Source organism: Pleurodeles waltl, chromosome 7 (assembly GCF_031143425.1).
Source record: "Pleurodeles waltl isolate 20211129_DDA chromosome 7, aPleWal1.hap1.20221129, whole genome shotgun sequence".
Classification (NCBI taxonomy): Eukaryota; Metazoa; Chordata; class Amphibia; order Caudata; family Salamandridae; genus Pleurodeles; species Pleurodeles waltl.
In genome coordinates, this window is record NC_090446.1 from 869,864,355 (window position 1) to 869,891,609 (window position 27,255).

Consider the following 27,255-nt stretch of genomic DNA (forward strand, 5'->3'; position numbering starts at 1 on the left):
CTGAGAGAGGTTTCATAATGTATTATAGTGCATTTCCCACTGTGTAACAACTTTTTCTTTATTTTTCATTTAAGCTGAATGTTATTTTATATGTACTTTCCTTACCTAATGGTCAAGGGCAAACAAAAACTTACTGAATATTTTGAGGATTTTTTTAGCCACACCTTTGACCCTGCCCCCCATGCTCACTGATACTGCCAGCCCAACTGTATGCAGCATAACAGTTCTCATTCTTTTCTTAATGCACTTCGAGCACCACGTTTGCATCACAGTCACCTCCAACACACTTCATGTGCTCCTGTGTCCCTGCACTGTCTGCCACTGACAGCACAAAGATACAGGCTTCTCGCCCTTCCTCTCTTAGCATTGAGACTGGGGTAACTGAATGACATAGACACACATTCAGCTGTTCAGTCATTACTACATGAAACCACTCACCTCAAGCCTTGGCAACTAACAAACATACATACCAGTCTCCAATTCACACAAATGTATTTATCTCTTATAGTGTTATTAATATGGCTTCTTTTCAACTTAAACATATCTGTTTCCAATGCTAAAAAGGTTAACGTGTTTATCAGGAATATGTTTATGCCCAACAAACCTTTAAATCAAAATTCTAGTTAGTCAATTATGATATTCCAGGTAGGATAATTTACTGTGTGTGTTTGACATTTTAAGGCGAGCATAGTCTGATATTTAGTAACAATTTAAAGAGTGAAACATAATAAAAGACATTCTTAATAAAATTACTTTGAACATCATTTCACTAAAAACAGTAATCTTCATACTGAACTGCAATATCGGAAATCTAACAGGAATCATTGAACTTGCTACAGTAACTGGTCGTAAATGGGGAGAAACTCCGTTGTGGATATTAATATTTGTACTAAATTATATATGAACCTAAATGGCCATTAAAATGTCATGTTGTGTCATGTTTTTACACACAGCCATATAGGCCGCTGATTTCAAGCATGTCTGTAATTGTGAACAATTTGATGATATTCACACACTGTTATTCTTTGGATCATATTTGTATTTTTCAGTAATGGCCAACTGCCTGTAAAATTGCAGCAAAATTGTAAATACTCCTTACTTTAAACAATTGTGTGTAAATTTCTCCCTTCATCCAAAACGCAAACAGCGGATCAATTGAAAGTGGTAATGGTTATGCAACTCAACCCTATTGTGAATTCAACTCACTTTTAAGCCTGGGCAGCATTTTCCCTTTGTAGCAATAACACATAATGTTAAAAACATTGCACAAAAGAATTCATTATTACGTAAAATATCAATCCAACATTTCCTCAATTTTTAATTTTAGCTTGAAATGGGTCCTTTCATCCATTTTGAATCCAGAAACACAGTTCATGCTACAAAAAAGTTCTACATCTCACATGACACAAACAACAGTTGCTGGCATTCTGTTAATTTGCATTGTTCCTTGCTCGCACTGTAGGATTTTTGCCCGAACAAAATCTGAGAAACGCAGTGTGATATTATGGCATAATCACTGGCATTTTGTGTAACAATTGGAACACAAAATACTGGACATTACATCAGATTACGCTTATAGACACTATATTTCAAGCAGGCTTACTCACTTTGTTAAAGATTAAGGGTGTTGAGTTTCCATCTCTACATTCTTAAGACCTGATTTTTTTTATTTGTCTTCATTGCAGTGATTAGCAAATTGCCTTGTGTCCTTTGGAATACTGTAAGACATTATGTACCGCCCTTTCTTGATCCAGCCCACCACTTTGCGCCTTACAACTTGATAATGGTTGTACAATATCACGTGGGTCAAAGTGATTGTGCCATTTATGGTCTTTACCATAAAACACTCTCTTAGGTTTATTACACCCTCTTTCTGTATCTATAACCAGTATTTTCTGACACTTTTAACTGCTTCAATGTCTGGAGCGTGCCTACCTAGCAAAATGTGTTATTTTCTTCTTCATGGCAGGCATTAGTTTAAATGTAGCTGACCATACCACTTTGTTACCACTTGCTTTCGGACCCTACTATAATAATCTAAACTATATTTCTGAGGTGTTGCAGTTAGACCTTTTCAGGCCTGAATTAAATGGAACTGTTTGTCATGCACCCAACATGTAACATGTATATTATTTGCCATATTTCAAGTATTCCTTGAACAGTTTTGTTTGAGTCACTTAAACATAATTCAAAAGCTAGCTTGACAACTGTGAATAAAAGAAGATTTGTTTGCCCTGCCTGAGTAGTCCTTGGAAATAACATTCTTCACTGTAGCCCTGAGAAGGAGCCTGATAATAATTAGTGGAATGGTATTACACCTTCATGATGGCAATTACATTTTTTACTGTAGTATACTCAAGGAAATGGTAATTAGATCACCAAAGCCCCAGAAAAACGTCCATATTCTATATAACTATTATGATGCAGGGATCTCAATCTGAACAGTGGTTTTCATTGTGAGGAAAGCTGTATGCGCCTTAAACCCCAGTAAACTTCTTTTATAAGTCTCCAGATTGATTTTTTTTCTAGTGCCTTAGTTTTTACTCTTCAAAGTTCCAGTGGACATGGTGGTGACCAGTGTTGCTGTATTCTCCTTCAGTGCAACCTTTGTTCTCTTATGGCCTCTAAAGCCACCTATTAATTTAAGCCCTACCACCAGCATTACCTCTCTGTTCCTCCATGGCAATGTATGCCATCTGACCACATATTTATAAAGCAGCATCTTCTACAAACACCAGTGGACTGCTGTGGACATCCTGTTCTGAAATGTAAATTGTGTGATACAGTGACCAGCTCATTCCCTACGATCACAGGTGGATTTGTTGGAGTGACATTAATGCTACATTTAGTTTACTGATAAATGGCACTTGCCAACCATGTGTTTTCACTTGTATACATGTGACTTCTGCAGTCACATAAAGCTCAGATATTGCTCTCCTTCGGTAGAGGGTGTCGGGTGTTTAGACAAAATATTGGGAACAAAATATAGTGGGGACAAAACAGTGTCAAGAATATCAAGGACAAAAATATTGTGAAGGTAAGCTTCTGTAGGTAAGCAAAGTTTTACTATGTATATATACATATATATCTCCACATATATGTGCCTTGACAATATATGTATATCTTTAAACCTTCGCTGCCAGGCCTTTTCCCCCTCAGGTGCCAGGCCTTTTTTGGCTATTTGGGGCAGTTCATGCTTAGGCCCTCATAACTTTTTTTTCCATATAAGCTACCCATGCCAAATTTGTGTCCTTTTTTCCAACATCCTGGAGATTCTCGAGGTACCCAGAGTTTGTGGGTTGCCCTGAAGGAGACCAAGAAATTAACCAAAAAACAGCAAAAAATGTGTTCTTTTAAAAGAAATGGGAAAAAAGGACTGCAGAAGAAGGCTTGTGGTTTTTTTCCCTGAAAATTGCATCAACAAAGGGTTTGCGGTGCTAAAATCACCATCTTCCCAACTTTCAGGAACAGGCAGATTTGAATCAGCAAACCACATTTTTCAACACAAGTTTCGCATTTTACTGGGACATATTCCCCATTTTTACCATTTTTTGTGCTTTTAGTCTCCTTCTAGTTAGTGACAGAAGTAGGTGTGAAACCAGTGCTAGATACTGGAAAGCTTTACATTTCTGAAAAGTAGACAATATTCTGAATTCACCAAGGGGTCATTTGTGTAGATCCTACAAGGTTTTCCTACAGAAAAAACAGCTGAAATAAAAAAAAAAATTGAAATTGAGGTGGAAAAACCAGCCATTTTTCTCCACGTTTTACTCTGTAACTTTTTCCTGCGATGTCAGATTTTTTAAAGCTATATACCATTTTATCTGCTGGACTCTTCTGGTTGCGGGGATATATAGGGCTTGTCATTTCCTCAAGAACCCTAGGTACCCAGAGCCAGTAAATGAGCACCTTGCAATGGGTTTTCATTGTATACCGGGTACACAGCAATTCATTTGGTGAAATATAAAGACTGAAAAATAGGTATCAAGGAAACCTTTGTATTTCTAAAATGGGCACAAGAAAAGATGTTGAGAAGCAGTGGTTATTTGCACATCTCTGAATTCCGGGGTCCCCATACTAGCATGTGAATTACAGGGCATTTCTCAAATAGATGTCTTTTTTACACACTGTCTTTCATTTGGAAGGAAAAAATGGGGAGAAAGACAAGGGGCAATAACACTTGTTCTTCTATTCTGTGATCCCCAAGTCTCCTGATAAAAATGGTACCTCACTTGCGTGGGTAGGCCTAATGACTGCGACAATAAATGCAACATGGACACATCACATTTTTACATTGAAATCTGACATGTTTTTTGGAAAGCGCCTAGCTGTGGATTTTGGCCTCTAGCTCAACCGGCACCTAGAGAAACCTACCAAACCTGTGCATTTTCTAAAAGTAGACACCTAGAGGAATCCAAGATAGGGTGACTTGTGGGGCTCTCACCAGGTTCTGTTACTCAGAACCCTGTGCAAACCTCAAAATATGGCTAAAAAACAATTTTCGGACATTTCAGTGACAAAGTTCTAGAACCTGAGAGGAGCTACAAATTTCCTTCCACCCAGCGTTCCCCCACGTCTCCTGATCAAAATGGTACCTCACTTGTGTGGGTAGGCCTAGTGCCCGTGACAGGAAATGGCCCAAAACACAGCATGGACACATCATATTTTCCCAAAGAAAACAGAGCTGTTTTTTGGAAAGTGCCTAGCTGCGGATTTTGGCCTCTAGCTCAGCCGGCACCTAGGGAAACCTTTCAAACCTGTGCATTTTTTAAAACTAGACACCAGGGGAATCCAAGATGGGGTGACTTGTGGGGCTGTCACCAGGTTCTGTTACCCAAAATCCTTTGCAAACCTCAACATTAGGCCCCAAAAAACATTTTCCTCACATTTTGGTGGCAGAAAGTTCTGGAACCTGAGAGAAGCCACACATTTCCTTCCCCCCAGCGTACCCCCAATTCTCCCGATAAAAACTGTATCTCACTTGTGTAGGTAGGCCTAGTGCTCGTGACAGGAAATGCCCCAAAACATAACGTGGAAACATCACATTTTCCCAAAGAAAACAGAGCTGTTTTTTTGCATAGTGCCTAGCTATGGATTTTGGCCTCTAGCTCAGCCAGCACCTAGAAAAACCTACCAAACCTTTGCATTTGTGAAAACTATACACCTAAGGGAATCCAAGATGGGGTGACTTGTGGGGCTCTCACCAGGTTCTGTTACCCAGAATCCTTTGCAAACCTCAACATTTGGCCAAAAAAACACCTTTTCCTCACATTTCAGTGACAGAAAGTTCTGGAACCTGAGAGGAGCAACACATTTCCTTCCAGAGATTGAGGAGATAGCACAGCAAGTCGATAAGTACATATTTTAATTTTATACATCTTTAGGCTGGCTCTGCTTTGGGGACCCACACAAGTGAGGTATAATTTTACTTGGGAGAATGAGCAGAACACGGGGGGGTAGGAAAATTGTTCCATAGCGGTGATCCTACTAATAAAAGTTAGGAAAATATGCTTTCTTAAAGCAAATTGTGAGGTTTGCAGAGGAAACTGGGTAAGAAAATGTTGGGGGATCCATGCAAGCCACACCTCCCTGGACTCGTTGGGGCGTTTGAAAAAATTTGTTTGGTAGGTTTTCCTAGATGAAGGCCGCACCCAGGACCTAAAACATAGGTGCCCCTCCCCCCCAAACACAGGTAGTTTTGTAATAGATCATTTGGATGTGTCCACGTACTTCTGTGATGTTCCAAACACTAAAATTGTGAAAAGAAACACACTTAGATTATGTTAAAAAGACGCTTCACCCACTAACGAAGTTGGTGGCATGCTTCATCATCGGAGTCCCTCCCGAGACACCTAGCGTGTCATGGGTGTGCTGCGATGCCTGATTACAGCTGAACAGGTTTTGTCATTTTTACCACACATACTGGTTAGATTTAGCACGAGGGGAACAAAAAAGCATTCCCTGGCATTTTGGTGGCTTCTTCCCCCCTCGGGGGCAGAGGGGCCTAAAAAAATAGGCCGATCTGCCCCCAAGGGGGGCAGAAATGGCCAACACTAATGTCCCCCCTTTGGGGTGAGACACTTACCCAGGGGTGTCCCCAAGACAAAACACGCACAACCCTCCTCCCCCCAAAAACATGGCTGATCTATCCTCTGGGAGGGCCAAAACAAATAAAAGGTATTGCCCCCAGGGCAGCGACCTTTGCCTACGGGGCACTGCCCGAAAACATTATTTAAAACTGAATCCCTGGTGTCTAGTTGGTTTCGACACCCCCCCCCCCCCCCCCCGAGGGCCGATTGGCTGAAAAAAACCCAGGGGTGGCCGAAACATGGATATACATATGACCCCAGGGGAGCGACCTTTGCCCAAGGGGTCGCTCCCCAAAATAAACATAAAACAATCCCTCTTGCCTAGTGGGTAGATTCCTGCCCGTGATCGTGGAGCAGGAATCCACTCAAAACAGGCAGAGGAGGAAAGGAAAAAACTCTTTCCTTTCCCCGTGTGTCTGTTTTCCACTCCCAACCACCCCCAGGAGAAGGACTCACCTGTGCTGTGTCCTCTCTCCTAACGTGCTGGAAGCAAATGGCTTCCAGCATGTCCCTGGCAGCGTTTGATGACGTCAGCGCACTGTTAGCGCGCTGACGTTATCAGACTGCCGAGGGGGGGTGTGTGGGAGGGAGGCCCCCATGGGCCTGCTGCAGGACAAGCTGGTTTCGTCCCCGGCACACAGGAACCCTGTGCGAGGATAAGACCAGCTTGCCCATGGCCACTGTGGGGGTTAAGGTACGTAGATGTGGAGTTAAGTATAGTAAATCTATACTTATCTTCTCAATATTTTAGTCCTCGATATTTTTGACACAATATTCTGTACATACAATGTTAGTTACAGATATCCTGTCATTGATCCTAAAGTGGAGGCCAAATCTCCATCTTGCATGAATAGCTGTTGAATCAATTGTTGACATAAATAAGCATTCATGGTTCTTCCTGGCCACCTATAATGAATTATGCCACTTTGTGAATGTTGTGGCAAATACATTATTTAAGCTCTTTTCCAAATTCTAATGTTCATTGTTTATAATAATATCACATCTTCTCTAATTAAAAGGTGCATAGGCTGTCACTGGTGTATTAGGATTTGCCACTGTCTCCAAACTAGTGAAGTTTATTACCATTTAAGTGAGTAAGAATGTATGCATTGCTCCAATGAACACTGTAATACAAATACCTGTTTAGTATTTTCTTGAACAGCTGTCCTATAGCTTTCCAGGTGAAGCCCATTGTCACAACTAGTAAACCCTCTAACGACTGCTAGTGATTGCTACGGACACATGCTATAAGTTCCCTAGACCGGAGAACTGTAGATTGTTAAAGAAAGGTGCAGCCTGATACTTCTGCACTGAGCTTGTCACTCATTTGTAGTCCTATCCTTTCCCTATCCCTCGCCCAGCATCTCATTCAAGATTATCCTCTACCTGTAATGTTGAGATGAGGAATGCTTCATGTTACTCCTATGTCACCAGGCCTTGAGTTGAGGCTAGCTATTATCCCTGATAAAGAGAAAAGAGGTGTTTTTCTGATGTCAAAGCTTTGATGGCACACATTGCTATGTTCCATTACTTTTCTTCATATTTTTCTGAAGTCAGGGCTTGAACATTGAAAACTGGATCCTTGAAATTTGTATAGAAGTTGTGTTAATAGACCTAGTGCCTACTTATCATAAGCCAGTAGTAGAAAAGGTAAGTTAAGAATATTGAATTTCATTGAAAGCTCAGAGTTCCTGCTCTGCCACAGGTTATTTTTCACTGGTGATCCTCATTAGAATCAGATATTTCCCCAGCACAGGCAAGTGCATAATCATGCAAATTGATGTCCTGCAGTCTCACTGTGCCTAAAACCCCTCAAGTTCAAATAATGCCTTAATCACTTACTGGTAATTGCGTTACTCCAAAACCTACTCCGGCACAGTTCATTACTAATGAGGCTGTATTACCTCTTAAGACACCAAACCACCTTTGTTTAATAGAAAACCAAAGTCCGCCTCCAGCCGCTCCTCCTGTTACTTCAAAGCTAAGACCTAATGCAACTCACTTGTTCTGACCTGGGGAGTTAATAGCAATTAGGAAAAACTGTTTTGAGAGTTAGGATCTTTAAAACCTCCTTATCCAAAGGCCCAAATGGAGAACTCCTCAATGCTCACAGTACCAGAACCAGATCCCAGTTTGGGAGTATCCTTGGAGGCACTTAACAGATATTGTCTAGGCCCTTAAACAGTCTAGGAGCCAAACTATCCTCATCCCTCAGATTTTCCTAAGAGTGCCTGAAAGCCATAATGGCTGGCCCACTGCACTCTCAGAGTAGCCACTTGCAGTCACAGTCTAATCCATCCTGTAAAAACTTAAGGATCTGAACTAAAGCCACAGTAGTGGGGTCCAACGATTTTCGGGCACACCAATGACTAAAAGAACCCCACTATCCACTCTGAGATCTAAGGGTGCAAGGCCTACTAGAAGCCTATAAAGTGATCACCAAATCTTATGAAAGACTCTGTTCGTTCAGACCTCTCCTTTCAACTGATAGGTGTTAATGTAAGTCGAAGGGAAAGAACTGTCAGTAGTCTCGACTCCTGTGATATCTTTAGGGCTGTCAAAAAGGAAAATCAATTGGCTTGGGCCCAGGAGAGACACCAAAATGACTTGTTCTTGCTCCTTCCTCAGTATCATTAAGAATGTTCATATTATTGGAAACTGGGGAAAAAACATATATGAGACCCCTGGCCCATGTGCATAGCAGGACACCTATTGCCTGGTTTCACCCTAACTCTTGAACAGTATATCTGCCCCTTTGCTTTGCCTGTGAAAACAAATAAGTCTTTGACTGGTTGACTGCATCTGTAATCCATCTTGGTCTTTGTCATAGCTGTGGATCTAATGACATTGGAGGAAATGCCTGCCATCGTAAGCCTGTTGCTCCATCACTGCTAATAATTCAGAACATTGATGCTCCTCCTGAATGGCCACTGCCAATGTATTAAAGTCCTTAACCACTGTTTGTGACTTATATGCTGAACACATTCTATGCTTTAATGCAATATTTCAAGCTGAATGTGCCTTCTTCAGGCAAGCATTCACCATTTCTCTGATGGATCACAATAAGAACAATCTTCAGAATTGATAGATACTTTCCAAATTAAGGTGGCCAGGATTGCATCCACTCAGATGTTATGAGGCAAAATCTCTTCTCCCTCCAATTTGTGCAATTTTTGCAAAAACTTCAGAACTGAGGATTTGTCCAAATCTTTCATGACCATATCCCCTATTTTCCAATGAAAAGACATTGCTGTTGCAGATGGTATGACATATTGTGGGAATAAAGTTTCATCCCATTCATTTGTCTGGAAAGAAGGGAATCCTAGGTTATCTCTAACATTAAAGGATTTCCAACTTCTCTCTTGAGACATATTTTCCTGTTGAGATAGTGAAAACCTCTGCATTGGAAAATGAGGAGTTTTGATCATCAACATTAGCAGTCAATTTTGATAGTTTCTCCTTCTTGGTGTTATCCCTGGCACTGCTAGCCAGGGCTTTTGCCCTCAGTATTCTCCGGTCTTTCTGCAGCAGTCATGGGAGGTGCAGGTAATATCCCTAGAAGGCAAAAAACTGTCTTCCAGTCTGTGCCTTCTGGCCAGTATTGGACCTTCCTCATCCAAGGAAGATAGCACATGCCTCCTCTTCCCAGCTCTTTTACCCTTCATAGCAAATCAGCAAGTAAAGAGAAGCACCCCATCTTCTTCCTTATATCTGAAAAGGAGTCTATTCTGTGTCACCAAAGTTACATAATACACATATCCAATAAGGTGTTAGAGAATCCTTATGCAATCCCCAGAGCTTAAATCAGACATAAAATAAGTATAAATAATGGAGTAATTGTGTACCCTAATGGGCAACTCACAAAACCTTCACCCGTAGAGGGAGTCCTGCTGTCCTGTTATACGCTGCTCCAGTGCAATCCCTGCTGCCCTCTAAACCAGGAAGTGCAGCTACTGCTGCTTGGGAGCCAGCTGGACTCTGTTATGGTCACCCTCTCTCTCTTTCTCTCCTCTGGCAGTCAGCTGCTCCACTTGCCTGCATGTTGGGCACTGTGGTTCTCTAACTCCCTGGCTGGATTGTCCTGTGTCCCACCAGGGAAACCATCTAATGCTCCATTGAAATTCAGTCCTGGGCTAATGAGGTTCCCTCACCACCAGCATCAGTAAGCCTAAAAAGACAAAAAATAGGAGTCGCAGGAGGAGGGTCTTTTATATTAAACGAAGGAATATTGCTATTGGCATCTTTAGAGGTTATATAGCCTCATTGGTAATGAATTGAAGTGGGGGAGGGATGTAGGGGTAATGTCTGTCTCACGCAAACCTATATCATTAGCTGAGACTGTGTGTACTCACAGGCAACACTGGTGGCTCCCATCAGAAAATAGATACAAAGGGCTATTTGGAGTGCCGCAGGTAACATTGGCAGATAGTACTGTGTTTCAAAATCAAGGCACAGCTAATATCTAGGGTGCTTGTTACAATATATTTCCATTAAGAACAGAGAGATGTCAGTTCACTGTACCATATGGTCACTTAATTTCCAAGGAGATGCATTAGAAGACGTTTTTTACTACCCCTGCTGAGGCCATAGGGTTTTGTGTAATATCGTCCTGCTTTCATGTGGCTGCAAATGGCCTCAGATGCATTGGTATGGAGGGGTTTGGGATTGTTTTTGAGGGGAGCCATTACTTGGCGTATTAATGTACAGTTTTTTTAAAGTGATTTTTTAGACTATTATCCTTGGTAACGAGGTTTTATTTGTTTTGAAAAATTATGATTATTGTTATTTTACGGTTTTATTGATATTATGGTCTATTTATTGTTGTTTATGTAATTTAAGGGTTGAATTATTTCATACCGAATAAAGTCTTTCTTTCTACTACCTTGCTCAAAAATGTTCTGCATTGGTTGAACAAAAATATATGAGAGCTGTACACACTGTGGGTGTGCACTGTTATTGGCAGACTCACCATGTGGCAATATTATGGCTAGGGAATGTTGTGCTAAGTTATGGTTATGGAAACTCTGGCCTATCTGAAGGTTTAAGCATTCAGGCCCTCATTACAACTTAGTCCTTGATCTCCTCACTCTACTGGAAACTCCAACCACTTGCTGTGATAGAGACTACATCTCTGATTTCTAGTTCTTGGCATGGAGACTTCTGCTAATGAAAATGAAAGTAAAAGAAACTGTGTTCTGTTGGGGATCAAGATCATGCATTCTGTGGGCTGTTGCAGTTACTAATTTGAACACTGGGCACCACTGTTCTCCAACCTGGGAAAGAAAACCCAGAGATCCTTCATACCACATGGTACAAATACAGCTATCATCAGACTGATGAGAATGCCCCTGAGAATCCCACTGCACTGCAGATTGTCATTCTCTGAAGTCTACAACTGGGCTTCTTTCCAGACCACACAAAGTCTAGCATTGGCATATGTAATCAAAGGGAGTCTTCTGTCTGGAATGGCTAGGAATCCAAGGTGTTGTTACTTCTCCTGGGCTCAGACACCAAGACAGTGTTCCACAAGGGCATAAACACTGAGATGATGTTGCTCTCTGCAGCAGAAGCCCATCCTGAAGTGCGGAGAGGCCCCACCCTTTGGCAGACATAAAGAGTGTCTGTCAGGCTGAGCATAAGTCACCCTGACAGACTCTCTTTATATTCAAGGCAGGCAGCCAGGCACTATATATGCACTAAATGTGCTGGAGCCTGGCTGCCTGAGCTGAAATTTGCAAGACTGAAGGGAAAGCATAATTGATAGCCTCATTTTTAAACCCTAAAGTGCCCAGGGTCTAGTGTCAATCAGAGTGGGGAGGGGTCGATACCTCCTATGCCTCTTACATGTCAGGCTTGGGTCTAGAGATCAATTATAAGAAATCACATTTTATGGTATGTGGTATACGTTTGAGCAGGGTTGGGGAGCTAAAGGTTGATGATCAAATTATTAGCAGGGTCAATTAATTCCCATATTTAGGGGTGATTTTTGATGATAAAGGCTCATGGAAACCCTCTATTGCCAGAAGGAGTATGCTCTTCCATGCCTCAGTTGATGCCACTTTTGATTTTGCTGTAAGAGTAGGAAGTAAACCTATTAAGCCTCTGCTTGAAATCTACAGGTGAAAATGTCTCCCTGTCCTGTTGTATGGTGCAGCACTCTGGGGGTATATGGACACCTGAGCGCCCATTGTTGAAGAAAATTGTTTCTATAGAAGGCTATTGGGTGTTGGCCAAAATACCTCTGGTTTTTGCCTGCATCTAGAACTAGATCTTGAGTGTGTGCAAGACACTATTCAGTTGGCTCCCCTCTTGTTATGGATTTCGATTTGGTGTAATGAATTTGCCATTTTTAATAGAGAGATCTTAAGGGACTGTTTGGCCTGTGATAATGTAAAATACATTCCCTGGCTGATGTATATAAGAAAGGTAGCACAGGATTTGGGGCGGCCGGACTTGTTTGACACTCCTAAGGGTCTGACTAGCCGGGATAAAAATTGGGTGAAGGAGAATATTTTAAGAATCCAGGGGGTGAAAGAGAGGGAATGGAACTAGGGAAACAATCGGTCAGGGATTTTGTAATGTTAAAGATGGGGGCGGGTCCTGAGCCCTATCTCCTAGCAATAAATGATCTGGGGGAAAGGACTCTTATTACTCGATTTCACTTGGGGATCATTAGAAGTAATCTCTGTTTTCCTTTAGGTCAGTATGGTGAAAAATCTATCAGACCGTGTCCCTGTGACGGGGTATCCCTGCAAACCTTGTCCCATTTTACATTATTCTTTGTTTTTTATGCACCTTTTAGAAGACTTTTTTAATTACCCCTGCTGAGGCCAAAGGGTTTTGTGCAATATCGTCCTGCTTTCATGTGGCTGCAAATGGCCTCAGATGCATTGGTATGGAGGGGTTTGGGATTGTTTTTGAGGGAAGCCATTACTTGGCGTAGTAATGTAGAGTTTTTTAAAGGGATTTTTTAGACTATTATCCTTGGTAACAAGGTTTTATTTGTTTTTAAAAATTATGATAATTGTTATTTTACTGTTTTATTGATATTATGGTCTATTTATTGTTGTTTATGTAATTTAAGGGTTGAATTATTTCATACCGAATAAAGTCTTTCTTTCTACCACCTTTCTCAAAAAATTTCTGCATTGGTTGAACAAAAATATATGAGAGCTGTACACACTATGGGTGTGCACTTTTATTGGCAGACTCACCATGTGGCAATATTATGGCTAGGGAATGTTGTGCTAAGTTATGGTTATGGAAACTCTGGCCTGTCTGAAGGTTTAAGCATTCAGGCCCTCATTACAACTTTGGCGGGCGGCAACCGCCGCCCGCCAAGTTGTATCCACAGTGCGGCCGCACTCCCGTGGTGGCCATTAAGACATCCCCGCTGGGCCGGCGGGCGGAAACCAAGTTTCCGCCCGCCAGCCTCAACAGGGATGTCGGCCGCAACACGGGAGCCGGCTCCAAATGGACCCAATGGTGTTGCATCGGTGCGACGTGTGAAGTTGCACCTGTCGCGCTCTTCACTGTCTGCTATGCAGACAGTGAAAAGCTCCATGGGGCCGTGGCAAAGTGTATTCAACTGCAGAGCCAGCAGTCCTGTCTTTTAGTCACTGAAAACACTGAGGGCCTCATTACAACCCTGGCGGTCAAAGACCGCCAGGGCTGTTCTGGAGTTTGTACCACCAACATGCTGGCGGTACAAACTCGGGGATTACGACGGCGGCGGAAGTGCCGCGGTCGCACCGCCGGGGCCGGTGGTTTCCCTCCACATTGGTCCTATAGGTTGTACTGCCTGCACTGCCCATGCCTTTGTCTAGGTCTTGTGGATTTTTCTACATGGCAACATCCCTAAGTCCAAAAAGTGCAGCCCTCACCATTCCAAGAGCTCTTCATGGCCCAAATGTAAAACCAAAACCCAAAATAATCACATGTCCTCTTGCTTGCTGTGGGATAATATATTTTAGTGTGTGGGGGAGAGCTGAAGGACTTTTATCTGCTTCAGTTGGGGTGGGGGCAATGACCAGGCCCATACTGGTTGGTAGCCTCCCCCCCCCCCCCCCCACTATTTTCTTTTTTTATTATTCCCTGGCATCTAGTAGAATTTCTGCCCCCTGGGGTGTGGATCGGGTAATTGCCCCATCTGCCCACTGGTGGGCAGAACAACTTTGGCCCCATTTATTTGGGGTGGGGGTATGGCCATACCCCCACCCTCTTATTTTGAAAGACAAATCTTCCCTAGTATCTGGTGGGCTTTCTTACCCCTTGGGAGCAGATGGGCCTTCCAACAACAGGCCATTCAGATATGGCCAACATATGGGTAGTGACCCTTGCCCAAGGGGCTGCCGCCCAAACAAAACACACACATACACACACACCAATCCCTGGTGCCTAAGTGGTTTCTGCCACCCCCCAACCCTGGGGGCAGATTGGCCTAATAATAATAGGCCGATCTGCCCCAAAGGGGGGGCAGAAATGGCCGAAAGACAATTTGCCCCCCAGGGGAATGACCCTTGCCTAATGGGTCGCTCCCCACATATAAAAAAATAAAACAAACAAAAAAAATCCCTGGTGTCTAGGGTTTTCTGCCCCCAGCCTAATTACAATTGGCCGATCTGCCCCTAAGGGGGGCAGAAATGGCTAACAACAAATTTCCCCCACCCCTCCCAGGGAGCGACCCTTGCCTAAGGGGTCACTCCCCTTACATGAAACTGACAAAAAAAAATCCCTGGTGTCTAGTGGTTTCTCCCCCCCTTGCGACAGATTGGCCTAATAAAAATAGGGGACAGAAATAGCCTAAATAAAATTTGCCCCAGAGGAGCGACCCTTGCCATGGGGGTCGCTCCCCATATATAAAAAAAAAAATAAAGCAAACAAAAAAAAATACCCCTCGTGTCTAGGGGTTTCTGCCCCCGGGGGGGCAGAAAAGGCCTAAAAATATTTTATCCACAGGGAGTCACACCTGACTAAGGGGTCGCTCCCCTCCCACAAAAAAAATAATAATACATAATCCCCGGCGACGAGGGTTCTGCCCCTCCTGGGGGCAGATTGGCTTAATAACAATAGGTCGATCTGCCCCCGGGGGTGAAAACGCCTTAAAAAGAATTGCTCCCCTAGGGAGCGACCTGTCTAGTGGGCATTTCTGCTTCCCAATCGCATTGCGATCGGACAGAAATGCTGAGAGACATATGAAAAGAACGGTCCTCCCGATCGGAAGAAAAATGCTTTTGCATTTCTCTTCCGGAATCGCCCTGGAAGTATGCTTCCAGCACGATCGAAGGTGACCTCTGCTGAGGTCAGTGCACGATTTGCATGCTGACGTCACTGGGGAAGTGGGGGGGTTGGGATGGAAAGGGAAGCGATTCCCCTTCCATCCCTGCCCTGGTGGGGTGGGTGGGAGGCCCATGGGGGGAGCGCTAGCTCTCCCCCGTGGGCCCGGTGCAGGACGAGCTGGTCTTGTCCCCGCCACACTGGAACCATGGGTGAGGACGAGACCACCTCGTACGAGGCACCGTGCGGGTAAACCCAACACCCTTGTATGGACAATCAACATCTGCTACCTCAAATAATCATCATTACTAGAGCTAGGCACATCCCTCTCAGCAGTGCACTGCTTCATAAGAGCACTTTATAATTTTATTTCTTATTCATAAAGTTTTTCTCAAACTAACCCTCAAAAAAATAAAAAGCTTAAAAAATTATGTCATGTAATCTAGAGAATTGTAACTCACATTAGCAGATTAACACATATGAATGCATGTTTTCCTGCTGAGGGACAGTATACAGAGTAATCAGTAACAGGTGTGCAAACTCTTGGAGGATTTCTGATTGACCAGAAACCAACTTATTTCTACACATTTGTGTAATATTTTTTAGTTGAATGAGTGAGTAGCAATATCTACATGTATGCTGTCATTCACAGGAAACATGCTAGATACTGGCTGGCATTAAAAGGTTCTTTGCTATAGTAGATACAGTTCTAGTTATACAAAACACCCTACAAGGAGCAGGATGAGCTACCTGATCAGCTTATTCTATTTGTAGAAGATGATCCCTTGTAGAGAGCTGTTATTGATCAGCTACTTCCACTATTTGGGAAAAAAATGAAATATGAAGTGCTTTCAGATCAGATGTGTTGCATTCCTTTGAGGAACATTAAAGAGAGTGGCAGCAGTCCTGTCTTTTAGTCACTGAAAACACTGAGGGCCTCATTACAACCCTGGCGGTCAAAGACCGCCAGGGCTGTTCTGGAGTTTGTACCACCAACATGCTGGCGGTACAAACTCGGGGATTACGACGGCGGCGGAAGTGCCGCGGTCGCACCGCCGGGGCCGGTGGTTTCCCTCCACATTGGTCCTATAGGTTGTACTGCCTGCACTGCCCATGCCTTTGTCTAGGTCTTGTGGATTTTTCTACATGGCAACATCCCTAAGTCCAAAAAGTGCAGCCCTCACCATTCCAAGAGCTCTTCATGGCCCAAATGTAAAACCAAAACCCAAAATAATCACATGTCCTCTTGCTTGCTGTGGGATAATATATTTTAGTGTGTGGGGGAGAGCTGAAGGACTTTTATCTGCTTCAGTTGGGGTGGGGGCAATGACCAGGCCCATACTGGTTGGTAGCCTCCCCCCCCCCCCCCCACTATTTTCTTTTTTTATTATTCCCTGGCATCTAGTAGAATTTCTGCCCCCTGGGGTGTGGATCGGGTAATTGCCCCATCTGCCCACTGGTGGGCAGAACAACTTTGGCCCCATTTATTTGGGGTGGGGGTATGGCCATACCCCCACCCTCTTATTTTGAAAGACAAATCTTCCCTAGTATCTGGTGGGCTTTCTTACCCCTTGGGAGCAGATGGGCCTTCCAACAACAGGCCATTCAGATATGGCCAACATATGGGTAGTGACCCTTGCCCAAGGGGCTGCCGCCCAAACAAAACACACACATACACACACACCAATCCCTGGTGCCTAAGTGGTTTCTGCCACCCCCCAACCCTGGGGGCAGATTGGCCTAATAATAATAGGCCGATCTGCCCCAAAGGGGGGGCAGAAATGGCCGAAAGACAATTTGCCCCCCAGGGGAATGACCCTTGCCTAATGGGTCGCTCCCCACATATAAAAAAATAAAACAAACAAAAAAAATCCCTGGTGTCTAGGGTTTTCTGCCCCCAGCCTAATTACAATTGGCCGATCTGCCCCTAAGGGGGGCAGAAATGGCTAACAACAAATTTCCCCCACCCCTCCCAGGGAGCGACCCTTGCCTAAGGGGTCACTCCCCTTACATGAAACTGACAAAAAAAAATCCCTGGTGTCTAGTGGTTTCTCCCCCCCTTGCGACAGATTGGCCTAATAAAAATAGGGGACAGAAATAGCCTAAATAAAATTTGCCCCAGAGGAGCGACCCTTGCCATGGGGGTCGCTCCCCATATATAAAAAAAAAAATAAAGCAAACAAAAAAAAATACCCCTCGTGTCTAGGGGTTTCTGCCCCCGGGGGGGCAGAAAAGGCCTAAAAATATTTTATCCACAGGGAGTCACACCTGCCTAAGGGGTCGCTCCCCTCCCACAAAAAAAATAATAATACATAATCCCCGGCGACGAGGGTTCTGCCCCTCCTGGGGGCAGATTGGCTTAATAACAATAGGTCGATCTGCCCCCGGGGGTGAAAACGCCTTAAAAAGAATTGCTCCCCTAGGGAGCGACCTGTCTAGTGGGCATTTCTGCTTCCCAATCGCATTGCGATCGGACAGAAATGCTGAGAGACATATGAAAAGAACGGTCCTCCCGATCGGAAGAAAAATGCTTTTGCATTTCTCTTCCGGAATCGCCCTGGAAGTATGCTTCCAGCACGATCGAAGGTGACCTCTGCTGAGGTCAGTGCACGATTTGCATGCTGACGTCACTGGGGAAGTGGGGGGGTTGGGATGGAAAGGGAAGCGATTCCCCTTCCATCCCTGCCCTGGTGGGGTGGGTGGGAGGCCCATGGGGGGAGCGCTAGCTCTCCCCCGTGGGCCCGGTGCAGGACGAGCTGGTCTTGTCCCCGCCACACTGGAACCATGGGTGAGGACGAGACCACCTCGTACGAGGCACCGTGCGGGTAAACCCAACACCCTTGTATGGACAATCAACATCTGCTACCTCAAATAATCATCATTACTAGAGCTAGGCACATCCCTCTCAGCAGTGCACTGCTTCATAAGAGCACTTTATAATTTTATTTCTTATTCATAAAGTTTTTCTCAAACTAACCCTCAAAAAAATAAAAAGCTTAAAAAATTATGTCATGTAATCTAGAGAATTGTAACTCACATTAGCAGATTAACACATATGAATGCATGTTTTCCTGCTGAGGGACAGTATACAGAGTAATCAGTAACAGGTGTGCAAACTCTTGGAGGATTTCTGATTGACCAGAAACCAACTTATTTCTACACATTTGTGTAATATTTTTTAGTTGAATGAGTGAGTAGCAATATCTACATGTATGCTGTCATTCACAGGAAACATGCTAGATACTGGCTGGCATTAAAAGGTTCTTTGCTATAGTAGATACAGTTCTAGTTATACAAAACACCCTACAAGGAGCAGGATGAGCTACCTGATCAGCTTATTCTATTTGTAGAAGATGATCCCTTGTAGAGAGCTGTTATTGATCAGCTACTTCCACTATTTGGGAAAAAAATGAAATATGAAGTGCTTTCAGATCAGATGTGTTGCATTCCTTTGAGGAACATTAAAGAGAGTGAAGTACATATCAGGCACTTCACTCAATATAATTGTTGTACAGCAATGAAAACATGTCACAGGCATGGCCTACTGAGCCAAACACCGGATAAAATGAAGTTGGGAAAGATAAACTGTATGATGCACAATTTCATGGACAATAATTCAAAGTTAGACTCGAAACAAAGACATTGCTATTCAAGCCATGAACTACAGCAGTAAGTGGTTTGGCAGCCAAATGCTGTGCGCACCTCATTCTGTGGTTTTGTCACTTTACTTTCTAGTTAAGTCCCAAGTACACACATACCATGTTATCTTACACTAGAAAATGAGCAGGAATCAGTGGTTACACCACTGAAGAAAGGACACTCAAGTAAAGGACAGCATATTCACCCCCTCCTATACAATCTCATGAAATTGTGTTCATATTATAACAGAGTATAAGTGTTTAAGATAATTTGAGGTGTTTGTGTGCATGAAAGCAGATGGTTTAGTATGGTAATTTCTAATGACTAGTTTAAAACAAAAACTGGTTTGTAATCTTCCTAGATCTCATAAAAGCATTCTATTTTGAGCAATAGTGTGTAAAGCTCAGTACTGAATCAAAATGTGGAATAGTGGAACCAGAGGAAGCTGACCTGCTACTATGTGCTTTACATTTCTTGACTAAATCATTCTCTTTCATAAACTCATTTAAAAAAACTGAAATGTATTCCATTTCTTTTTCTACATTCTAGAGCAACTCATTCTTTCATTTATTTTATTGTTGAGAGATGGCCACCTGAACCTTGTGTCCTCTTTCATCCAGCACCATAATATTATCTTCTAGAAGTAGTTGGTGCAGAGACAATAATTTCAACTTTGTAATGTCTTCAGTCTCTTTATGGGCGTTCTCTGTAGTTTATTGTATCATCTTTCTACCTATTAAGCATTATCTTCAAATGTTTTCATCTCCTTCACAATGTGCAGCTTGTAGACCCACATTTGCTAGTCCTTGTTTCTTATTCGCAATGTGGGCTGCCTCATAATGTATCCCGCAATTATATCACTTTGGCCCTCATTACGACATTGGCAGTGAAAAGCACCTACCGCTGCAGCGATGGCCGCCAAAAGACTGTCGCCACGGCTACCAGCCATCCGCCGTATTATGACTACAGCTGGAATTCCACCACAAGAATGGTGGAAATCTAGCTGTGGCCATGCCGACGGATGGGGGTAAGGTGGGACTATTGCCGGCAGCAGCGCTACACCAGTAAACCGCCGCCAGCCGTATTATGAGAAATAATATGGCGTGGCGATGTTCTGCTGGCAGACACTGCTGGTGGCAGCAGCGCCCCATCCCGTTTCCTGCCGTAGGGCCCCCTGGATCCAGGTAAGTCGTGTCTCCGACAGAGGAGGGGGTGTTGTATGTGGGTGTGTGTGTGAATGTTTGTGTGTGCGTGAATCCATGAATGCGGATGTGTGTTGCGTGTTGGAATGCGTGTGTGCATGTATGGAGGTTTGAATGCATGTATGTTGTGTGATGTGAATGCGTGTCTGGGTGTATGTTTGGGTGTGTGCGGATGTGTGAGTGAATGGATGTATGCTTGCGTGGATGCATGTGGGAATGGGTGTGTGTATGCGTGTGTGTCTGTGAAGGGGGCATGAATGTTGGGTGGCTGGGGGAGGAATGTGGAGGGGTAGGGAGCTAACTGGAGGGGGAGGGGGGAAAGACCCCTATCAGTGACAGGGAAGGAATTCTCTGTCACTGATAGTACCTACCATCATGGTTTTCATGGCATTAAGGAAGCCACGAAAACCATGATGGTAGACCGGGTCATAATCCCGCAGGCAGAACAGTGATGGACGCCGGGCTGGAGATGGATATCTCCAGCCCGGCGGCTGTTACCGCAGTGGTGGTCGGAGTGGTACATTGGCGGGTTGGCTTCTGCCAACCCCCCAATGTCATAATATGGCAATAAGTATCGCCAGCCTGTTGGCAAAGCTTACCACCATATTATCGCCGACCGCCAGGGTCATAATGAGGGCCCTTATTTGGTATACCATAGTAGTAAGCTTCACAATTTTCCACTGAAATCGTGCTTCTGCTTTTTTGGATCTTTCAATGTAAAAATGATGTTATTGTTGTGATATTGTGTGTTAACCTTTTCAGTGCATCGGATGGTCGGGAGCCATCTGATGCTACAGTGCTCGTGTGCATCGGATGGCTCCCACCTGTCTGCACATATGGCAGTTGAAATCCCTCTGGTGCAGCCACCAGAGAGATTTCTTTTACAAAGCGGAGCGGAGCGCTAAAGTCATTTCAATGAAAACAAAAATGAAATGAGCTATACCGGCCCCCCATTACCGAGGCAGGTAGGAGAGGTATCATTGGAAAAGAGAGAATCTCCCTTTTCCAATGGTACCTTTCCCAAGCAGGGATCCACCCATTAGACACCGGGGAGGGGGAGCAGCCCCTTGGGCAAGGGCTTCTGCTGCCCCATTTTTTTTTGGGTGGGGGGATAATTCAGTCATTCTGGAGTGCACTAGGCCCCACTGACTACTTTTTGTGTAGAAAGTATAGGGTGGAAGCTGCCCAAAATGGGCATGCCAATGCTCCCATCCCTACATAATAAGTGGCCACAGACTTTTTGCCTTCCCTCCCCAAACCCTCCCCCCCCCCCAGGGGATGGGCATAATTGCCCCCGATCTGCCCCGGAAAGCCCAGTAGACATCAGGGACTTTTCTTCTTTTTCATAAAAGAGGGGTGGGGGCTGTCCACAATGGGCATGGCCAAGCCCCCACTCATAATAAATGTGGTTCAACTCTTTCTGCCCCCTCCGAGGGGCCCAATGAGGGCAATAGCCCCTGATCTGCCCGAACCAGTGGGGGAGGAGATTAGGGGGGTGCATAAAGCCTACCAGGCACCAAGGATTTTTTTAAGGACAAGTCTAGGAGTGAAGGCTGCCCAGATAGGGCCTGAAATACCCCCACCCCCCAAAAATGGGCACAGTCTTTTTGCCTCTCTGGGTGCAGATGGGTAATTACCTCTGATTTGCTACCATGAGGAGGGGCAGAAAGCCCAGTGGACACCAGGGATTTATTTTCTTTTTTATAAAGAGGGGTGGGGCTGTCCACAATGGACATGCCCATGACCACACCCAAAATCAATGGGGCTCAAGTCTTTCTGTCCTCCCTGGGTGGGGGGGCAATAGCCTCCAATCTGCAACCCCCCCCCCCCCTTTACAGGGGGCAGGAAGCCTACTAGGCACCAGGGGTGTTTTTTTTTTAAAGAAAAGTCTAGGGGTGGAGACTGCCCAGATTAAGGCCTAGCAATGCCCCCAGCACCCAAAAATTGGCACAGTCTTTCTGCCTCGGCCCCTGGGACAGACGGGATGGGATAATGACCCCCCAATCTGCCCCCTGGGGGGCAGAAAGCATACTAGACACCAGGAAATCATTTTTTGAACAAAAGAGGGGTGGATGTCGCCACCACCACAGGGATGGTTAAGCCCCACCCCAACTAAAGGGGGCAACAGTCTTTCTGCTCCCCCTGCGGTCTAAAGTATCTCATCCCAATGGCAAGCAAGAGGACATTTGACTCTTTTAGGTGTTGCTTTTATATATGGGCCAGGAGAGCCTGGGTAACTTCATATATTGTCCCACTTGCAATGGTGAATAGCTGTTCTTTTTGGGCTTAGGTTGGCTGTCGCATAGAAAAATCTACCAGACTCAGACACTTCTGAAAACTAGACATATGGTAAAGTCCACAGTGGTGTGCTTCACATGCACCCCACACTATTTTCTTACCCACAGTGACCTGCAAACCTCTAACTTTATAAAATATGTACAGGCGATAATGACTTCCTCAGCTGCACATCCCTCCAAATTTATCGGATTTTAACATTCCTACATATGGTGCTCTAAAACGATATCACACCTGCTGCCAAAGTGTGTAGACTGGAACTTTAAAAGACCAGTATATTTCAGACAAAAGGAAAGCACAGTGAAGCACACATGTGTAGATTACTATATGTCCAATTCAATCCATTTATAAATCAATCCGGTCAACTAATGCAGGTTATTTTGGGACATCCAGGTGTTACCCGCTATTTTCTATATATCAAAGACAGACACAAACCTCTAATTATATTACTTTCCCAACATTTACCTCTTTTATTTACATTATTTAGATCTCTCCACACTTGTCAATACCATCATCATATACAAAAATATAAGCCCATTTCCTAAAAACAATGTTCACAGTCAATTATTGTCACTTTTTGTCCATATGTTGTAGATTACAACCCAATTAGTTGTGAATTTGGTCATCAGCTACAATTCTCAGTCAATCAATCAATCATTTGTGCTGCCTGGAGTTAGTCCTTGCAAGCTATATTCTACTTCATAAACTTGAAATACATCTGAATAGAGTTTTATTTAATCGATACTAATTGTTGGCAACAGATGTGATTATTTTTGTCACGTATATGTGTTTGGTTTGCAGTCCTAATAACTAGAATGAAAATGTGGCCCTAGAGAAGGGAAGAAAAATACACATCTATACAACCCCGCTCCATCTACAATAGGTTGTTAGGTATTGTTATGTTCTGCTGTGTTCTGTTATGTTATCCTATATTATGCTATTTGTATTTATAAGCGATCTCTCACCTGTGAAAGTATTCAGACACTGAAGCAGGCGCAGTCTTGTACTTATAAGGGGTAGGAAGTTTGAAGTTGAATAACCATGTCTTCAACTTCTTCCGGAATTCAAGAATCGAAGTGGCGGCTTTGAGGTGCAAGGGTGGGTCATTCCAGGCTCTAGAGGTGATGTAGGAAAAGATGCAAAGGCCAGCTCTGGTTCTACAAATATGTGGGATTTGTGCAAGCAGAAGTCAAGATGAGCTTTGGTACCTGGTAGATTTGTGGAATCTGATGTCTGTTGAGTTAAGCTAGTCCTGTGTTGTGTAGGGCTTTGAAGGTGTGTGAGGCGAGTTTGAACCGAGCTTTCTTGTAAATTGGAAGCTAGTGGAGCTCATTGTGTTGCAGGGTGATGTGCGCTTGGTAGTTTGAGTGTGATCGCAGTTACCAGTCCTGTTGTGTTTGGAGTCGCTTAGTCAGTTGTGAGCTGATTCCGGCATGGAAGTCTGGTTTGCTGGTTCTGTGGGTGCTCGTGGGGAGTCATTTCAAAATCCTCCATGTCTTCAGGGTGTCGAAGCAGGAGGCTGCGACGGTGAGACTTGCAAGGATATGGTGAGTTGATTGTTGATGACTATACCGAGGTTCTTGGCATGGGTGATGTGGGTGGGTTCCAAGTTCTGCCTGCCACCAGGTGGAGTTCTGTGAGGAGGTGTGATTGCAGAAGATTACAACTTAGCGTTCAGTTTCAGAAAGTTGGCTTTGATCCAGTTGGAAACTTTAGACTTGCAGGTGACAAACTAGGTCTGGTTTGTTCTGTCAGAGAGGGAGAATATTAGCTGTGTTGTCAGCAAAAGATAAGACGATTCTGTGAGCAGAGATGATGCTGGCACGTGGTATGGAGTAAGTGTTGAAGAAGGTTGAGCTGAGTGAGGAGCCTTGTTATTCTCTACAAATTACATTTCAGGCATCTGAGCAGTAGGAAGCAAGGCTGACTGACTGGGTGTGGCAAGTCAGAAAGGAGCATATCCATTAGAGTTTGGGTCCATAAATGCTGTATTCATGAAGTCAGGTGATGATGGGGTGGGAAACAGTGTCAAGGCCACTGAGAGCTCCAAGAGGATGAGGGCTGCAGTGTCCCCTCTGGTCATAATCTTATGCATGTCGTCTTTAGTGGTTATGAAGGCTGTTTCCATGCCGTGGTTCGGTCTGAAATCAGATTGGTTGGTGTTGAGGGGATGATTTTCATTGAAGTGGGTGGCTTTGCACTTGCTAATCAACTTCTCCAAGCCATTGGCAGGGCAGGGTAGTAGAAAAGTAGGCCTGTACTTGGCATGTGTCATCAGGTCCACAGAGGGCTTCTTGAAGAGTGGTAGTATGGTGGTGTGTTTCCAGCCATCTGGTTAGGTGGCTGTAGTGAGGGAGGCATTCAGGATCAGAGTAAGCACTGAGCTGATGGGCTTGAGTCCTTTTACAAAAAGATGGTGGGGCACGGGCAAGATGGGGCTCCGGAGTGGATGGACTGCATGGTGGTACTGGTTAATTCCATGGTGATAATACCCATGTTATAAGTGTCTATCCTTAGGGGTTTGTTGAGATGAGAAGGTATGCTGTGAGGGTGTAAGGGTCCAGTTGAGGATCGAAATTGTCACAGATGCAGGTAATTCTGGTGCAGAAGAACTGGGTCAGCTTGCAGCAGAGATGCTGTGAGGGGATCATGCTGGTAGAGCTGTCTGCTGGGAGATGGAATTTTTCACGATGGTGAAGATCTTTTTAGTGCTGGTGCTGCTGGCATTGATGTGGTCTGTGAGTGCAGAGTGGTTGTTAGCTTGGAACACCTAGTGATAGCATCTGAGGGCAGATTTAATGTGTTTCTGTCCCATGATGTTTGTCAGATTCTTGTAGTTTTGTTTGGGGGCTGAAAGGAGCCAGTGAAGGCCTTGATCCAGTCTTAAAAGTTAGAGATTGAGTTAGTGAGGCTGCTGTTGTATGTGTGGTGGTGTTCCAGGAGTTCAGAAGTCTTCTGAGAACTTGTTCCAGTCTCTGCGTACGGATTTGGTGAAGGTGTTTCTCTGGTGATGTGAGATGGGGATGTTTCTGGATTGCTTTCTTTCCTATGCACTGGCTTTTTTCTCCCACCAAATTCTAGTATTGATGCTGCTGACATATTCACTTGATCTTTTATCACTTATTGGGCTCTACATTCTCGTATCAGTCCCAGTGAATGACGGACAAGCTCCATTACTAGCTTTATTTTTTTTCTCTGCAACCACATACTGTTCAAGAACAGTTGTATGTGCCCTTTCAGCATCCCCTGCCCAGACCACTGTGTTCTGGTGAACAATTCAGAGGTACCACTCGTTAATTTACTTCATTTGCTCGCTGGTGGGTTTATTAGAGTGACGTGAATACCCCAGTTTACACTTATTAAGAAATATAACTCATTTATCATGGCTGGTTTGTACTTAAGATGTCTACGCTCACATAACACTGAGCTATTGCAGCCTTTCCGAGGTGTGGTGCAGGCTCAACCAACCTCTTGCTGGAATAGCTATTGAATGGTGTGTGAACCCAAACTAACAGCCCTGCTTCAGCCTGGCTGCCTCTCGTTGATTATATTCCCGTGCTGTCCTTTCCGCACACTGCACTTGCAATAATGTGCTGAAAGACGTGGTCTCTGAGCTGCCTCGTGAATTGAGGATTTGGCCGGTGTGAGCAAAGCATTATCTATTAATAGCAGTGCAACTAAGAAGGTGGAGCAAATCTGCCTATATTTTATCATTTCTTGCACAGCTTCAGCTCCATGGTGCGTCCTGGCAATTCTCCAAGCACTGGCGCCAAATCCGATCTTGTTTATGGCCCCTTCAGAGAGGGCAGATAGGCTTTTCTGCTCTCGTAGCGCTCCTGCGTCCTGCTACTCTCAGGTGGACACATCTCTCCCCTCCCCAATCCGCGTACCTGCTCCCAGCTCAGCGACTACAGGCCACCTTGGGTAGTGAAGGATTCATATTATCAGCTTGTCACTAAACAGAGAGCTGATGGTATTGCCCCTGAAAGATAGAAGAGGTGTCCTTCTAATGCCAGCGCTGTGCTGTCACGTGCTGTTTTGACCTCTGACATAGAGATTACTTTTTTAGCGCCTAAAGTTCCTTCACTTTCCTCGGATTCCCTGGAGTTGGTGCTGCAGCGCTACAAAACAAAGTACTTTTATCATTACAGAGATACCTTAATGATCCACCGCATCGGATGCTATTGAAGTGATATTGAGGAAAGTTGACTGACTGAAAGTTCAAAGTCTCTGCTCTCACCCAGGTTGATTTCCAGTGATGATCCTCGATAAAAGGAGGAATTCTCTTGGGTCAATGAACTAAAAAGGCAGGTGATACAATTCATTCTCAAAAGTCCGTTCACCACCAAATTGCGTCCGTTTGCTTGAAAACAACAGGTAATTAGCTGCCATGTTGTCCTCGTCTTGGCAACCCTGATGGATCCACTCATGAATGAAGTACCCTAGAGCAGCTGTAATTTGTGTTCTCCGAAAGATATTATGACCCTCATACGGCTCTATTGAGGTATCGATTTAATTAGACCAGTATTCAAAGATAGAATTTTGATTAAGAATATATGTGTATGTTCATTAAAATAAGGGGAATTTACAGTGCTAAATGCTATCACAACAGATATTTGCGATACATAGGGAAATGATTGGAAAGAGTGATTAATGCAGCACATCTTAGGTAATAGACTAAAAGGTGCCTTAAGCATACATTAGTTTATCTGGATGTGTGCACAGCACCGCCCGCATAGGCTCCACTTACCTGA

The 27,255-nt window shown here is 44.2% G+C and overlaps 1 protein-coding gene across 22 annotated transcripts in view; it reads left to right on the forward strand.

Annotated features, from left to right (window-relative positions):
• LOC138245662 (protocadherin gamma-C3-like) overlaps window positions 1-27,255 on the forward strand; it is an 830,748-nt gene that overhangs the window by 512,790 nt on the left and 290,703 nt on the right. The window lies entirely within an intron of this gene.